This window comes from Pyxicephalus adspersus, chromosome 3 (assembly GCF_032062135.1).
Source record: "Pyxicephalus adspersus chromosome 3, UCB_Pads_2.0, whole genome shotgun sequence".
NCBI classification, from domain to species: domain Eukaryota; kingdom Metazoa; phylum Chordata; class Amphibia; order Anura; family Pyxicephalidae; genus Pyxicephalus; species Pyxicephalus adspersus.
In genome coordinates, this window is record NC_092860.1 from 89,185,265 (window position 1) to 89,201,519 (window position 16,255).

At 38.1% G+C, this 16,255-nt stretch overlaps 1 long non-coding RNA gene across 1 annotated transcript in view; it reads left to right on the forward strand.

Annotated features, from left to right (window-relative positions):
• The window catches only part of LOC140326746 (uncharacterized), a 298,797-nt gene that overhangs the window by 150,950 nt on the left and 131,592 nt on the right, over window positions 1-16,255 (forward strand). The gene's annotated exons all lie outside the window — the stretch shown is intronic.

Genomic DNA, 16,255 nt, shown 5'->3' on the forward strand with positions numbered 1-16,255 from the left:
AAACATTTTAAAACAGAAAAAAAACCTAAATTTCTTACACTTTCCACACTTTCATGGAACTAAATTCTTTGAACATGTCCGATAGTCGTTTCTATCACCTTCATGCTTAAACTTTAAACTTTTAAATTTTCTAATATTTTATTGTTCAAAAATGTAGGCAAAATTTGAAAAAAATGTACTTTAATAAATGCTATTTAAAGGGACGGTTCCTCTTTTGTACCCAACACATCTCAGAAGGGCAAAACACACATTCATTTTATTGGCATTCTTTTGACTACTGTTTTGAACGTTGTTGCCCTAGGTTTCCCCTAATTGAGTGTTTTCCTGTTTTTTCAGGTAAAAGTTGGTATCCTGGTTTATATTAGGGTCAGAATATATATGAGTATATATTATATTTTTTATATATGTATTATACAAAAAAAAATACAAAATGGATCTTTGCAGATAGCAGATCATCTACTATTTACACCTTCCAAAAGAATAATTAGCAAACCTCTGTAACCTAAATCTGAACATAGCTTTGCAACAACATAGGTGTCTATAAGAAACTTGACACCACAAATTATTGGGGGTCTAGGTCTGCTGTGGGTGAGCTAGGGACCAGTAAGAAATGCACTGCTGAATATTTCAGCCATTGAAGTGCTATATTAAGCATAACCTTACCTTGCAATTACAACGTATTTATTTTATGTATTATATATGTATTATGTATTTAAGCCAGCTTTAAAGTTGACCTATCACAAAAATGTAAAAATTATTTTTTTCTTTTTTTTTTACTCTAAAGGATTAAAAAAAGGTGAAGAGCAGAGAGGTTTTGGGCTGCTCTTTCTGTGTACGCTTTTTCCTGCAATGATAAAAAGTGCCAATCACATGCATTCGCAATGAGATCAGCACTTCCCCATCCCCCATTTTCACCCTGCTGCGCTGGGAAGAAGGAAAATTCTAGAATGGTGTGGGCAAATCAAGGTCAGCACTGGAGGAATCAAGGGATCTGTGTGAAAATAAAGGTGAATGGGATTTTTTGGTTTGAAGTTTAGTTCGGCATTAAGTTTCACAACACGCTGTCCAAAAATTGGACTTTTATGCCACCTATCTCAGTGCCATCAGTACCATGCCTTGGTAAATCAGGGTCTTTTCCTTTCAGTGTCAGAAGTGACCCCTTTCTGTATTATAACCAGAGGTGTAGTGTGGCGGGCATGGGCGGGAACGCTGTGTCCTAACTTTTTTCGGGAATGGGCACGTGTACCCACTCCTATTTTGTAACGTTCTTTGCTGGTCTGAAGCTTTGGATGGTCTGCCCCCCCACAGGGTTAGAAGAAGCACCGGCCAGAGCCGCGGATCATATCCCTCGTATGGATCACAGGCTCGCGGAGGTGGGCGGCTTGTCTTTCTGAACACAACCCGCCCACTTTCTCATTGCAGGCTCAGACCTGCAATGGGAGAGTGGGCAGGTTCTGGTATCATGGTATCACTCTGGGGGAGGTGTCTTGCCTTTCGAGTTACACATAGGCAGGGGTGTAGTGGGGCGGGTACCATGCCCCCTTTGCTTTTTTTACAACTGCTCCTCTGAATATAACCATGAGCATATCACAAAAAAAAAATTTTGGCCACACCCATAATTTGTTAACAGTGAGAGGGTCCTTAAGTAGCATGGGAAACGAAACCCTGTACGTAGTATACATATGTCAGAGTCCTTGTACCTACACAAACTGCTTTATTACTGTTCCTCACAGACACCTCAGCACAAACAATCAGTATGAAAAGCTGAAACTTTTCAAATGCATATTCTTTACCAAAATATAGAGGAAGGGTGTGCAATGGCTAGCAATGCCCCTCTCATTACCCACACACACCAAATGCCAGTCCTGCTTGTATTTTTTTTTTTTGTCAGAGCACTAGTTTCTAGTTTAATGCTAATATGCACAGACACTCAAAATAATGTCAGAAAGACAACTGGTTAGTCTTCATTGTGAAGTTATATATTTTTTTTGACAAATACAATAGAAGATAAGAAGTGAAAAACACAGAAAAAAACTGAATTGTGCAATGATATGGTTTCTATAGTCTTTGCACATTGCCACCAGTTATTAATAAAGTGCTGCTCACATGATGATACAAAGGATGTCTGTTTACTAAAAGCAAATCCATCTAAAAAAACTTTTCATGTGTACCTCAAAGCACACATGTGCAAAATTAAAATCCTATCATGAGAATAACTAAAACAGCTTAACTATGAAACTTTGGAATACCTAGGTTCTGTAAAATGCAGAAAACAAAATACAACAGATGTTTTCTATGTTGAAATGTAATAAATTACCAACAGTAAATTTCACGGATGTACATAACATTTTATGTTCTGGTATGCTGTTTTGGATTCAGAATCAGAACTTGGAACAGAATATTTACATAATTCACAATCCATAAATGATCACAATGGAAAAATATTCTCAGAGATGACATATTAAAATCTGACTCGGGGTAAATGGATAAATTACTTTGGTATGTGGTACTTGGTGTCCCTGCACCTAAGGAAAAACGGGCATCCTCCAGGTACTTGGTCCAGTGTATTAAATTCATTACTATGAAACAGTGTAGTTTGCTTTTAGCTGACCAGTTGGCAAGGGTAGTGGTAAATGTTTGCATTCCTTATATTCAGATTGCACCTTTGTGTTGTGTTTTTGCAATTGCCTTTAAAATAAATATTCTATGATGCAAGCCATATAAAAAGGTATTTGCTATACACCATGGAGGGCAACGTAAAAGGATTAAGTACTAAGGGATGAAAAACAAACTATTAGGTAATGCATACAGGCATTGCTGAGTTTTAATCTATTGCAAAATAAAAAAGGGTTCGAACCCCAAGGATTTCATGCACTTGCCACTGATTCATGTCATTAATTTGCCTGGAGCCAATATTTTAGAATCATATTATGCAGTGACAACTCCTTTAACACCCAGAGGCTTGTATTTTGGATTTTTTTATTCTGTTCATTTGTGTTTTTGCAACCATAACCATATTTTTAATAAAATGTAAGCCTATTTTGCTCAGCATTAATCAGGACATTTAAGAGGTATGGTAATGTAAACTTTATAGTAGATTCACCTTGATCTTTAATTGTTCTTAACTGCAGCTTAAACCATGTATGGGTAAAATGCATAAGGATTACAACCTCACCCATGTTTTATTTGTGTGTGTGTCTCCCTATTTATCCTGATTACCACTGTTGCCAATACTGAAAGAAATGGGAAATGTATGCATCTTTAGGTGGTCTCAGAAACCAAAGGCAAAGGGGACTCTTCTAATGGGAAAATCTGCCCTGGTGAAAACTGTAAGAGAGGATATTTATTCAGTTAAAAAACAAAAAACAAAAAAAAAAAAACATATAAAATGACTGTATCTAAAACTTGACTTTGGCTATGGTGCTGTGACTAGTCAGGGAAATGTGCATAGCATCTTTAGATTCCATCTTTTTCCTTGATTAAGAACTTTTGTATATCATTTGGAGTAAATCTTTTAAAGGCACAGTCTATCACCATATCTCATTCTGTGTAATAGATGTTTAGTGCATGCTAATTAAAACATACAAACCCTTGACTACAAAACATAAAAATTAAAGCATGACGGCAATTCTAAAATTAATGCCAGACCTAGCTGTCAGGATTTTGTTTTTGATATCTAAAGGTATGCTAATATTTTACGCAATGTAAACAGCTTTATAACAGTCTACTTACCTTTCCAGCAGTAGCCATTTCAGTTGTAGTTCTTTACTCTGTCCTAATGAAAAGAAATATCCTTAACCTTAAGCAGCAGTTGTCCTTTTATGAAAGTTACAAATTAAACCTCCCACTTTCCCTCCCTCAAAAAAAGTTCCCATCACTCTTCTCCATGAGCCAAATATGTGGAATATGCAAACACAGCTATCCGCTTCTCCTGTTTATCATAAAGCTAAAAAAGTATGTGTAATAGAAATATTGCACAGATATACAATGACTGTTGTTTGAACTCTGAACAACTATTGCATGTATTTAAACAACACTACTCTGCTGTAAAGATTTTAGTACAGAACTTGTTGTTGCTTTTATGTAACTCTTAAATAAGAGCCAGTTAGACTGGCTGCAAAGAATAACAAGAATTTGAATAACAAGAATACCTATCTATCTGAAACTAAAGCATTTCCCAAACATGTCATAAAATACAGTATATACACTTTAACACAGTGATTACATACCTTATTTGGAAAATAAAGACTTCAGTTTGTAGGTAAATACTGTCAGTAAAAAAAAAAATACAAATGTATAAACAAATTCATTGAAAAAAAAATAGGGAAAATTAAAGTATAAAAAAGAAAATGAAGAAGAAAGAAGAAGAAATTGAATCATAAGGGTATTGTCAATTTAACAAAGGCATTCTGATTTTGATATGTTTGGCCTAAGCATCTAGACATAAATCACCACTCTCCTGGTGGTATATATAATGAGTATTTTTAAATATAAAAGCGGTACATTTAAAAATACTCATTATTTTAAATTTCCCGTCTGGTCCCGCCTACCTGCCCAATGGTCCCGCCCTCCAGCCTAAGGCTCGCAAGCAGATGCCCTGCCGGCATCTGCTTCCCCTGGCCTTCTGTCCTCAACGTTCACCCGCCGGGGACGCAGATGTCGGCCAGCATCTGTATAGCCTGGCAATGGCCGGCTTCGCCAGGGAAAATACATGCCAGGCACTGCTGGAGGACGCTGCTGGTACCGCTGGAGGATGCTGCTGGAACGTGGGAACCAGATAGGAGTTTTAAACTCCCTGGCAATTCCAACCCGAGTGTGGCTCGGGATTGGCGCTTTTAGCACTGAAAATTAACCCAGAGCCACACTCAGTAATACCGCCAGGGAGGTTAAAGCTCTGCAAAACTAGGGAAGATACACTTTTATCAGGAAGGTGGGTGATCCAGTAAACCTGGAATGCATCTAGTCCAGGATTAAAAACATTTGCTAACAAATAGAAAATAAACAATAGGATTTTGAGGATTCAACTCAGTAAATGTGACTTTATAGGCCAATTACATCAAATTATCACATATATATCAAAAACACGTATTTTTTTTTAAAACACATTAAACAAATAACATTTAAAACTCATGAAAAATGTGCAACTAACACAATCACATATTTCTGCCTGGGTTGCCCAAACCTAAGGGCATACTCTGCTGATTTTCTACGCGTTTCAAAGAATTAATCTGCTTCTTCAGGAAAGAGGGACAGAAACATCTGATTCCTGTGGCACACAAAGCCCCACCTCAATAGGTGAGTACAAGTAAGGACAGCAGTGAAATGGGTTAAGAATCAAGTGTCAAGTTCATTATATATAATATATATATATATATATATTGTTTCTTTCCCTCTGTTTCTTGATGGTAGTATCTTACTAAACCCCATTATTCAGGTTTGGACTCAATCTTTTTTTTTTTTTTTTTTTCAGATGGATTCTTTCCTGCAATCAGGTAATGTTATAATACAGTCTCCATTCAGTTTAAAATTCCTACTGCTCTTCTGGCATGCCTGGAGCTTCCCACGTGGGAATGCTGGATGCAGGCATGCCAGAACAGCAGTAGGAATTTTAAGCTGAATGGAGGCTGGCTTATAACATGCCTGGATGTAGGCATGCCTAAGATTGGGCAACCCGGACAGAAATATGTGATTGCGTTAGTTGCACATTTTTAATGAGTTTTAAGTGTTATATGATTAATCTTATTTAAATAAAATACATGTTTTTGATATATATGTGATAATTGGATGTAATTGGCCTATAAAGTCCCAATAACTGAGTTGAATCCTCAAAATCCTATTGTTTATTAGATCAGGGATGTGGCCATGTGATAACTAGGTGGTTGGTCATTCTTGATGTAGAAATAGAAAATTACTTTTGGGAAATCCATTCCAGGTTTGCTGGATCACCTAGCTGCACTGATGAAAGTGTATCCTCTCCAGCCTTGGAGAGCTTTAATGAATCAGGCCCATTGTGAGAGGGGAGTTAAACTGCTGGAAACGTAGTTCTTTGTAGTGAACAGCAGAAATACAAGTGGCTCCATTAAGCTTGGTAACTGCAGAATGGGGTGAAGCCTTGAACCCTAGTCGGTGCTACACCATTACTGACTAGAAGACCTCAAGTCTTGGAAAAGTAGCCCACAGATCTATTTGTAAAGTGCCTTGCTAATGTTTAAAGTATACTTCATACCCTCAAACTAATTTGGGATTAGCCAGATGCCTATCCGAATCTCATAGTCAAGACAAGCATTAGGTCCATGTTTGGTTATCATTTAGGTGTGCCCACACTACTACAGGTAGTCCCCGGGGTTACATACGAGATAGGAACTGTAGGTTTGTTCTTAAGTTGGATTTGTATGGAACATTACATTATTTTAGGACAGATGTTTGTTTCAACATATTATTAGACAGCGTGGTGTCAGTTACTGTATAAAATCCTAACAGTGAGTTAATCACTAACAAAGCAAAAAAAAAAAATAAAAAACTTCATGGAGGCTAGACATTCAGTAACTCCTGAAGCAAGCTGTGCTTTGATTTGCAAAAAGAAACAATTTCAGAGTTTGTCTTGATCATTAAAGAGTTACAAGATGTTGAAGAAGAGCTCAGTCCATAAAATCACCCACAACCTCAGCTGTGTTTAGCTAAAGATTTCTTCTGCAAGTCATGCAAACCACCCCCTCCCCCATCAGACCTCCATCCTGCACACAGCCAGCAGGGAAGCCCCCGTTCATATCTAGGAGATCATATGTCCCTCATATGTCCTTAACTCACGGACTACTTGTACTATGACCGACACAGGGCATTTAGTAGACCTGGATATGTGGTCTAGCCTTCATCCAACCTAATCCATGTTTGTGCCATTTTAGGCAAGGTTACATAATATATATAGTGGTACATATTAAGTATATGGTTTTTAGGACTGGTCTGTTTGCTCATTCAAGATTCACCCTCTATTTGCTTTTTTGGGAATTTCTTTCACAGTTTAGATCATGCTCTTAAATTTGGGTAACTGCTTTTTGCAGCAGATTTTCCTCTTACACCATTAAATGATGAATGTCAATAAAGCAGTCAGACCATGTATCCTAGCACTCAGGAACTAGAAGTTATTGCAATCCATGTGCCTTCCCGATGAAGTAATACTCTGCAACAGTATTTTCTGAAACGTTTCACAAAATTTCAACTGAACTGAAAAGGTTGTGTTATTTTATTTATTAGAAATACAAATGCCTGTTGGTGAGCATCCAAAAAAAAGACACCTTGTATAAATGTGACCCTTGGTATTAAACCATTAGGAAACATTGAAGGACAGTTTATTTCAATATTGGCTAATACAGTATTACAGCAACCTTGCACTGTATTTGTCAGGGTGATTGAGTAATTGGGACTCTGACACATATAGATATGCTTGCTTCATAAAAAAAATTAAAATAAAACGTAGCTATAGATAAATTTAGTGAAAATTAAGGGAAACCTTTCATAGGGGCATATCACTGTTGATCTGCTCCTTTTCAGATTCCTAATAGTCTAGATTTTATGCTGACTCTCTAGTTTTGGAATTTTCTGATTCTCTGACTGTTAACAGGTAAAGTACTGAGACAAGATTATCAGTATAGTACACAACCCACATTCTTAATAGAAGGTCAGCAATGCAACCAACTCAATTGGCCTAAGGCCTCACTTGACTTTGTATAAACCCCAAGGTGACACAAATTAAAGACATTTTCAAAATAAACACACCTCTTCTATAAGGCCCCTTTCAGAACTGTGATGTAAAATGGTGCTGATAGCTACTTCCAGTTGCACAGAAAACATCTGTTGTGCACCTGGGAGGGGCAAACTGCACTGCAGGTAACCAGGTTTGTAGGTGGCTGCAGTGTAAATCTTAAAATTCCCATTCATTTGAATTAGAAATGTTGGGGCTACAGTTGAACCTGTGGCAGAACCATGGCAATTTACTTTTTAAAAGCTTTATGCAGTTTAATATGTAAAATAATTTAGCAAATTGTTTAATCCATAACAGTAATGGCAATGGGCCAGTCTAAAGTATATCATTTGGAGAGAGAAAATGGATTCATACATATAATGGCTTCAGAAAGTAAGACCCCTTTCCATTTTTTCAAATTTATGTTGCAGCCTAATACTACAGGTAGTCCCCGGGTTACATAGGAGATAGGGACTGTAGGTTTGATGTTTGTCTCAACGTATTATTAGGCAGCGTGGTGTCAGTTACTGTATAAAATCCTTACTGTGAGTTAATCACAAAGCAAAAAAAAAAAAATCTTTATAAAGCCTAGACATTCATTACTTCCGGAGCAAGCTGTGCTTTGATATACAAAAAGAAACAACTGCAGAGTTTGTCTTGGTCATTAGAATTACAAGATGTTACAGAAAGAGCTCACCCCCCTAAGATCACCCACAACTTCAGCTATGTTTAGCAAAAGATTTCTTCTGCAAGTCATGCAAACCACCCCTCCTCACTTTAAGCCTCTGTCTTGTACACAAGCAAGCAGGAAAGCTAGGAGGCATCTGTATGTTGGATGTCCTTAACCCCGGGACTACCTGTACAATCATTTATCATTTTTTCTCATTAATGTACACTCAGTACCTATAATGACATTTGTGAAAACAGTTTTAGTAACTTTGTAAATATATTGAAGTAAAAACCCGAAATATATTCAATGATAGCTTCTGGCTATCTACTCTGCCATGTAGTGCAGATTGGTGGAGACCTGGAGTTAAGCTACGTACACACCTCAAATTTTTCTCGCCCGATAATCAGCATCGGCCAGATATCAGGCGAGAATCTGGCGTGTGTGCAGCCCAGGTACAGTCCTGCCAGTGGATCCGTCCTGGCGGATCCATGAACGATGAACGATGAGCGATCATAATGCAAGGGAAGTGGGAGAGCGGGCAGCAGGGTGCCGCTCCGTCGCTCTCCCCATCCCCTCTCCATAGAGCAGAAGGGTGATGTATGTACAGCACTCGTTCATGCATCTTGCGGTTCTTATCGTTGGAAAGGATCCTGAAAGATCCTTTCCAACGACAAGAATTGCACGTGTGTATGCGGATTTAGAGTTGTCATTTTGGAAATTGTCATGATGGGGCAAGTGGAGATGAGTAAAACATTGTAGCCAATCAACATTTTTAACTTTTTAACATGGGAAATCCATGATATAACATTGAAATTAGGATTTCATTTTGCTAAAGCAACCAGCCAGAATCTTTGTGTTTTTTTTTACTCCAAACTCCAGAAGTGAATGTTGAAAGCTGATTGATTACATAATGAGTACCTGCTATAAACTCAGAAGTTTGAAAAAAATACAATCACAAAATTGACATGGCCCAATCATTTTTAATAAGAAAATTGAAATAAACAAGAGCATAAACCTCTCATTTGTATCATTTTGCAGGATTAATAGATTGCTCTTAGTTGTTCTCTTTGTTTAAGTGTTGCAAATATGATTGTAGAACTTTCTTATCACCATTGTAAAGTTCAAGGTTTAAATAGTAAAAAAGTAAACAGCAATATACATAGAACTATTATACTGATATGTAATAATAAAAAGTAACCAAAAAGAAAATACATTAAAATGTTTTTGATTGCTTTTACAAATAAAATTAGACAAATGTTTGCACGAAAGCAGTACTAACATTCCACTTTCAAAATCTGCAATCAGACAGGCCTTTATTGCAGAAGGGGACTGGTGATGTCCCTTTTGCAAAAAAAAAAAATACATACCTGCCTGATTGCTCTCCCAAACTGTCAAAAATTGCTGAGCTATGCCTGTGCAGGTGGAAGCTGAGTTAGATGTCACATGCCATCTTCTGCTGGGGATGAACTCCTGCATGGGAGTAAAATAACACCAGCCTGGTCAATTATGATGGCTAAAGATCCAAACAAAGAAGGGAAGGTAAAATATGCTGCCACCTGTGACAAAATGGGGACAGGTGAGTGTATTTAAAAATTTGGGACATTCTAGAAGAAAAATTGGCACATTCTAGAACATTAAGGACCTGCTTGATCACAAAAGGGTTTTGTTCCACCTTGATCTCCAAACCTTTCAAACTAGTCAATGTTTCCTCTAGAACTTGATTAACATGACTTATGTTGAAAGCCGGGGAAGAAATTACCAATGTGCAATAATAGAAATATTTTAATTGATAAGCTTTATCTGAATTTTGTTTTTACAGTATACTTATTTTTAAATTAACATGCATTCCTTTTAATGGCTTCCAATACACCACAGGGGACAGCTTCACTTTTTTTTCTGATGTAGAATACAATAATTCAGGGCACAATATGTTACTATTCATTATTTTGTGCATTGCTTTAGAACATTGGTGTGGCACTGAAAGTAAAGTATGTCCTAAAGCTGATAAAAAATTCTCATTACAGATACACCCACAGGTCTTTTTTCCCAAGTATATGAATTTGAATGATCTTAACTATGTATGTGTTGACACTTTTATCTCTGGAATGTGCATAAAGTAATGTATGCAGGTAGTGTTCAGATTTAAAAATACCTGCAACCAGCACAATCACACAAACAATTTTCAACAAAAAGAAAAAAACATTTAAAATAAATCTTAACCTCTTGCACATTTAACATTGCAAATTCCAATGTGCTTTGCAAGTATCACATGCTTCTATATACTTTTTGATATGCGTTTACTTACTTTTTTAGCACGTTGCTGTGAATTTTGCTTCATTTTTTTTCCTGGCCAACACCAGATTACATAATATTGTAACACGCTCCCATTTTTTTTGCCCTGGGGCGGGATCGAGGGTCGCTGTTCTACCCTGGGATGCCAGTTTTTTGTGGAAAGTGTGGGTCGTATTCAGTTATAGAAAGATCATGCACCTCAGAATTTTCTCTGTGCAAAAGATGCAAAAAAACTGGTCACTAAACTAAAAACTGTTCTGTGAAACCGGTGTGTAACCTGTGCTGAAGTTCTGCTCATCTGTTTAAGGGGTGTCAACATCGGAGTAAGAGGTAATGGGCGGTTGCAGCCTCCCATGCACCAGTGCCCACAGATCTGCGGTCAGGGGGTGTGGGTGATGTCGCTGCTCAAATGACGGAGGTAGCTTCACACTTTCAGGGTGACCCAGTGTCTCAAGCCCCTGCAGCACCGTCTCAGTCGGTGCTGGTGGATGAGGAGGAGGAAATAGAAGCCTTACCAGGCAGTCCTGAAGTTGTTGCAGTTGGGGTAGCCAGACCAGTGGAGGTGTCTGCAAGGACTGACCCCCCGACACCTGGGCAAAGGAGGACCAGGGGTGAGTCTCGGTCTAGTTCGGACGAGAATGAAACCACAGTTAAGCGCAGCTGCAGTGTAAAGTCTGCTGCAGCTGGCGTATCAGCACAGGTTGGTGACCAGGAACCTTTTTCAGGTCTCATTGAGGAGTTGACCGTTCTGAGTCAACAGGATCCAACATCTGCGGCAATTCCACCTTTGACCAGCTCTGACGAGGAACCTTTCAGTCCAGCACCTAGTGTCTGCATAGGGTCCTACCACTCTGAAAATGGGGGAGTTTAAAATTTGTTCCCTGAATGTCAGGGGTCTGAAAAGCTCTGTACGAAGGGCAGCACTATTTAGCTATTTAAGTAGCATTACCTATGAAATATTTTGTCTTCAGGAGTGCAAAATAGACTACCACCCAAATTTGAGCACCTCAGACATTCCTGGACTCACGGCCCTTCAGTATGGTTGGGGGACAATGGAAATTCAGCTACAGGTATTGGTATCCTTGCAATAGGGAATGAAGTCACCTTTTCATTATTTATTGAGATAGTACCTAGGAGAGCTATGATGGCCACTGTGAAATTTAGAGGGAAAGACTCCTGTTTAATATCTAGTGCTTCCTGGAGAAAAATGATCAAGCTGAATTGCTTAATGCTTAAGAACCATACAGTTCTTCATTCCAGGTTCCTCCCCTGCAATTGTTTGTGGTGATTTTAACTGCGTATTACCAGGTGAAATGCAAGCCGACTGTAGAACAAGGAGGCACGATAAAACATCTGAACAGCTGAAAAACATGATGGCTGATCTCGAGTTGCAGGAGGTCTGGAAAAAAGTTATATCCGAATGATTCTGGGTTTACATGGTCCAGCAATATAAGTATGTCTCGCATTGACTTTTGTTTTTGCCATCGCTCTATCACTCTTCAAAACAACATTTTCTGAGATCATCAAGTTATTGTACATTCACCTAAAATTATCAGTTACATCCAAAGAACCATGGATCTGGAGGCTAAATACCACGCCTCCAGAGAATCCTGGGATCAAAACACAATACATATTAGCATAAAAGTCATGGCTGAGGAACATGTGCAAATTTCCCAGCATCATAAGTTGGTGGGATAACATAACAAAAAGAAAGCTAGGTCCTTCTTTATCCAGAAAGCAATACAGGAAGCAAGGAGGAAAGTAAAATGGTTCCAGAGGCTAAACACACAGCTCCAAACTTTTCCTAAGTTTTGCAAAAAAGCATCCAAATGGAGGAGGAAATTAGTAATTTAAAAAATGAAATGGCAGAGGCCATCACTGCTAAAGGGAAGCAAATTATTTACAATGCAAAAGTGGAAGAATGGGAAAAAGAGGTTTTTCTTTAAAAAAAACAATCAGTTTAAAACAAAACATACAAAAAATCAACAATAAGGTCACATTATCCGACATGTTAAATGAGGTACAGAGTTTCTATTCAGAGCTCTTAAGGGAAAAAGAGATAAATCCTACTGTCACCAAGGAGGTGGTAGGTGCTTTGGAGCCTAAATTAGATCATGTTGACCAACAAGTCTTTTCTGAAGGTCTGAGTGAAAAAGAGCTATTCGCTCCTTTTTCCTGTTACACTAATAACCCAAATCAAATGTCTTTACAGTGGTGCTTCTAGCAAAGTCTTAGTCGGATGATGTTCAACTCAAGTCCGGCATTAAACAAGGATGCTCTCTCTCCTCCTCTATTTATCTGTGCCTTGGAACCACTTCAGTCATCTTTAGGAAAGGACAAGGTAATCCGGGGAGTCCCTATACTAGGGGGTAGTGGTCAGTCTGCCAAAATTTGCACATAAATTGATGATGTTACTGTCCATTGTACCACAGGGGCTGCTCTCAACCGAGAAGTTCTAAACACTGAATTTTTTTGTAGAGGCTCAGAATTCAAGCTAAATATCAACAAGTGTAAATGTCTTTATCTTGGCCAATGCCAGCTTCAACGTCTAAAAATTGCATCATGTCAAGCTATCAAAATTTTGGGAGTGTTTTGACCATCAAAACAATGGGCACCAAAGCTGGAGCATTGTCCAAGGAAAAACAAGCCGAAAAATTAAATTATGGAAACTACGTAACTTCAATATCAATAATTGTGCCTCAGTTACAATTCATAAGCCTTGTCTATCTACCATCACACTCCATAATTAAAATAAAATGGAAAATGGACTCCATACTTTGCTTTCAGGAATGGACTTTATGTTCTTTTTTTTCTGCTACGAAATGGACCTTTGTTACGTTAGCTTTGGTAACGTTTGTTACGTTAGCTTAGCTTCATACACTTCTTTTTTGGGAAAAATGTGCCCTGATTTTTCAATTTGAATATGCAAAATGTATGCAAATTTTCTGTTCTGCTTTGGTACTTTATTTTATTATGTGTATCTGTTTCTATTATTTGTACTCTTGGACAAAAAAAATACAAATTTTATTTTATTGATAAATAAGCTATATACTTTTCTGATAAAAATGTAAAAAAAAAAAAAAAAGAGATTCCAAGTGTTTTTTTGTTGCTGACCTTTGCCTCTTCCTGACAATCCTCTTGAACTCAGCCTGGTCCGACCCTTGCTTATGACCCTGACTCTGCGTGCCCATTCCTTTGTACCTAGTTTGGTGGACTGATCTCCTGTGTTTGACTTCGGCTTATTTCTAGATTTCCTGATTTCTGTATTGTGCATCTGTGGGCTCCCGGTCAGCTGCCGGCCTATCCCCAGACACCATCCCTTGAACACTAAGTCCTGGGGGCAACCGGATGCTGGTAGACCCAACCATTCTCCCGAGGCTGAGCGGGGGCTGCTATAGGTGAAGACTGCGGCGTTAGATTGGGGGACTGGTGTCTGGAGAGTACTGGTACTGACCAGGGCCTTACAGAAGAATTCGAAAATACATTGCTCCAGGTAAATAACCAGCTTTGTGTGTTATGACTTCCTATTACTGAATGTGACTCAAAAGTAAAGGTGAGTAGAAAATTTAAAAAATCAAAGTGGTTAAGATATCCAACCTGATTAGATAATTCAGACAAACAATGCATGGCTAGCTGAGATGCTATATTCTATTTATTTGCAGCACTCTGTAGATGATTGGGACAGGTGTGCCAGTGGGGGCAGTCTGTATTTTTTTAATTGATGAAAATTGGACTCCTGACTAGACAAAATCCGCCTGTGCTTTACAGTAAATAACATAACAAGAAAAATAAAGCATACAGCAAAACACAATATTGTACTGCGTCCTAGTGTGTTTTTTTGTCTCTTAAAACCAACGCGTTTCACCTTTTGGCTTCTTCCGGGGATGTTTTTTAGGAACTAATATTGTATTTTGAAGATGGTTGAAGTGCAGAAAAAATCTTTGTTAGGTGAGGATTTGGGTACTCCAGCATTAGTATAGTATTAGAATGGTTACGGATTAAGGATTGCTACCAATTAAGGTGATATTCCAAAAGAAATGTTTTTTTTTAGGATAGTTTAATTTTTAAATGGTGGATGTGTAACAGTCCAATTTTTAGGGACTGGTTACTTCCCAAGAGGTTTTTTATGTAGGAGGTGGTTTAATAGGTAATTTGATAGGTCCAGTCTTTAAAGGGTTTAATTTACATGCACGTGGTTGCTTATTCCAGGGGGGATGGCTTGGATACAGAAATTCCTAACGGATGATTGGCAGAGATATGTCTCTGGCAATCATCTTTTAGGAATTTCTGTAAATGTATTCTGTGGATATGTCTCTGGCAATCATCCGTTAGGAATTTCTGTATCCAAGCCATCCCCCCTTGATTTTTTTAGAACCAGATTAGCAATGGCAATTTATATAATCTTTCAATGGAAGGTCCACTTTATCAAGAGAATCCTGTTCCCAAAAACTTTGCAAATTTGCATCCAAGCAGAAGTGTGGGTTCTGAAGAAAAACAAAATGTAAAAGAGACACTAGATCTGAAAGCAGAAACAGTTTGCTTCCTAGCTGAGATGGATTGCTTGGGGCCAGTGTTTCTCAACCAGGGCATAAAGACATTCTACCTACTGACTACCACACAAATTTACTTTGTGCTGTGGATTTAGTAAATATAGAAGACCTGAAAGTTATTCCAGGAGTTCCCTCAATAAAAATGTCAAGAAAGTCTGCTCTAGGCAAATAAATGTGCTCACTAGTAGAGGTGAGCAGAACAGAAAAAAATGTCCAATAGAATCCAATTGGATTGGTTAAGAAATGTAACCTTATTCAAAAATTTAAAGTTTTAATTTGGATTTTTGAAAAAAAAGGTTTACAATTGGCATTCACCTCTAATTGAGAAAACAGGACATGCAATGTCTCTTGTTGTAGTCATACATTGCACAGTGCACGTGCACTCGCAAGTCGACAGTGAAGTTGGCGGCTATGGTGCAGCGATGACAGGATTCTGGATCTGTATGCTGTGAATATTTTCTGTTTATGGCAAAAACGCAGCACTCACCAATGAATAAAGTTCTGCTTTACAGCGCACCTAAACTCAGAATTTGTTTATTTGGCAGTTTTTAGTTTAGTTCCTCTTTAAGCAATTTGCAACAAGCACTGTTTGCACCCTCTTTCTATTTTTTAAACCTAACCTATAGTGTGACTACAAGCTAGTCATGGCTAGCTATGAACTGTTTTTATTTGCAGCAATGATCCCAAGCATAGGCATTTTTATCCAGCTCATATTCCAAGTTCTGATTTGATATTGAAAAAGCTCCGATCCCAGTTAGGAGCTGACTCGAATATGAATTATTTGGCCACCATTACTCACTAGTAGAGGAACCAATCCCAGTGTATACTCACCTGTTCCCATTCCTTTGCTTCCTCCTTCCAATCTTCGGCTATCTTGATTGGCTGGGCCAGGATGATGTTCATTTAGTTATTTAGATATGCAAAGTATCCTGGCATGTGCAAATAGAAAATTTTGACAGATGAGATGGCAATCAGCCAGGTAAAAATGCCTATTGCAAAAGAGAC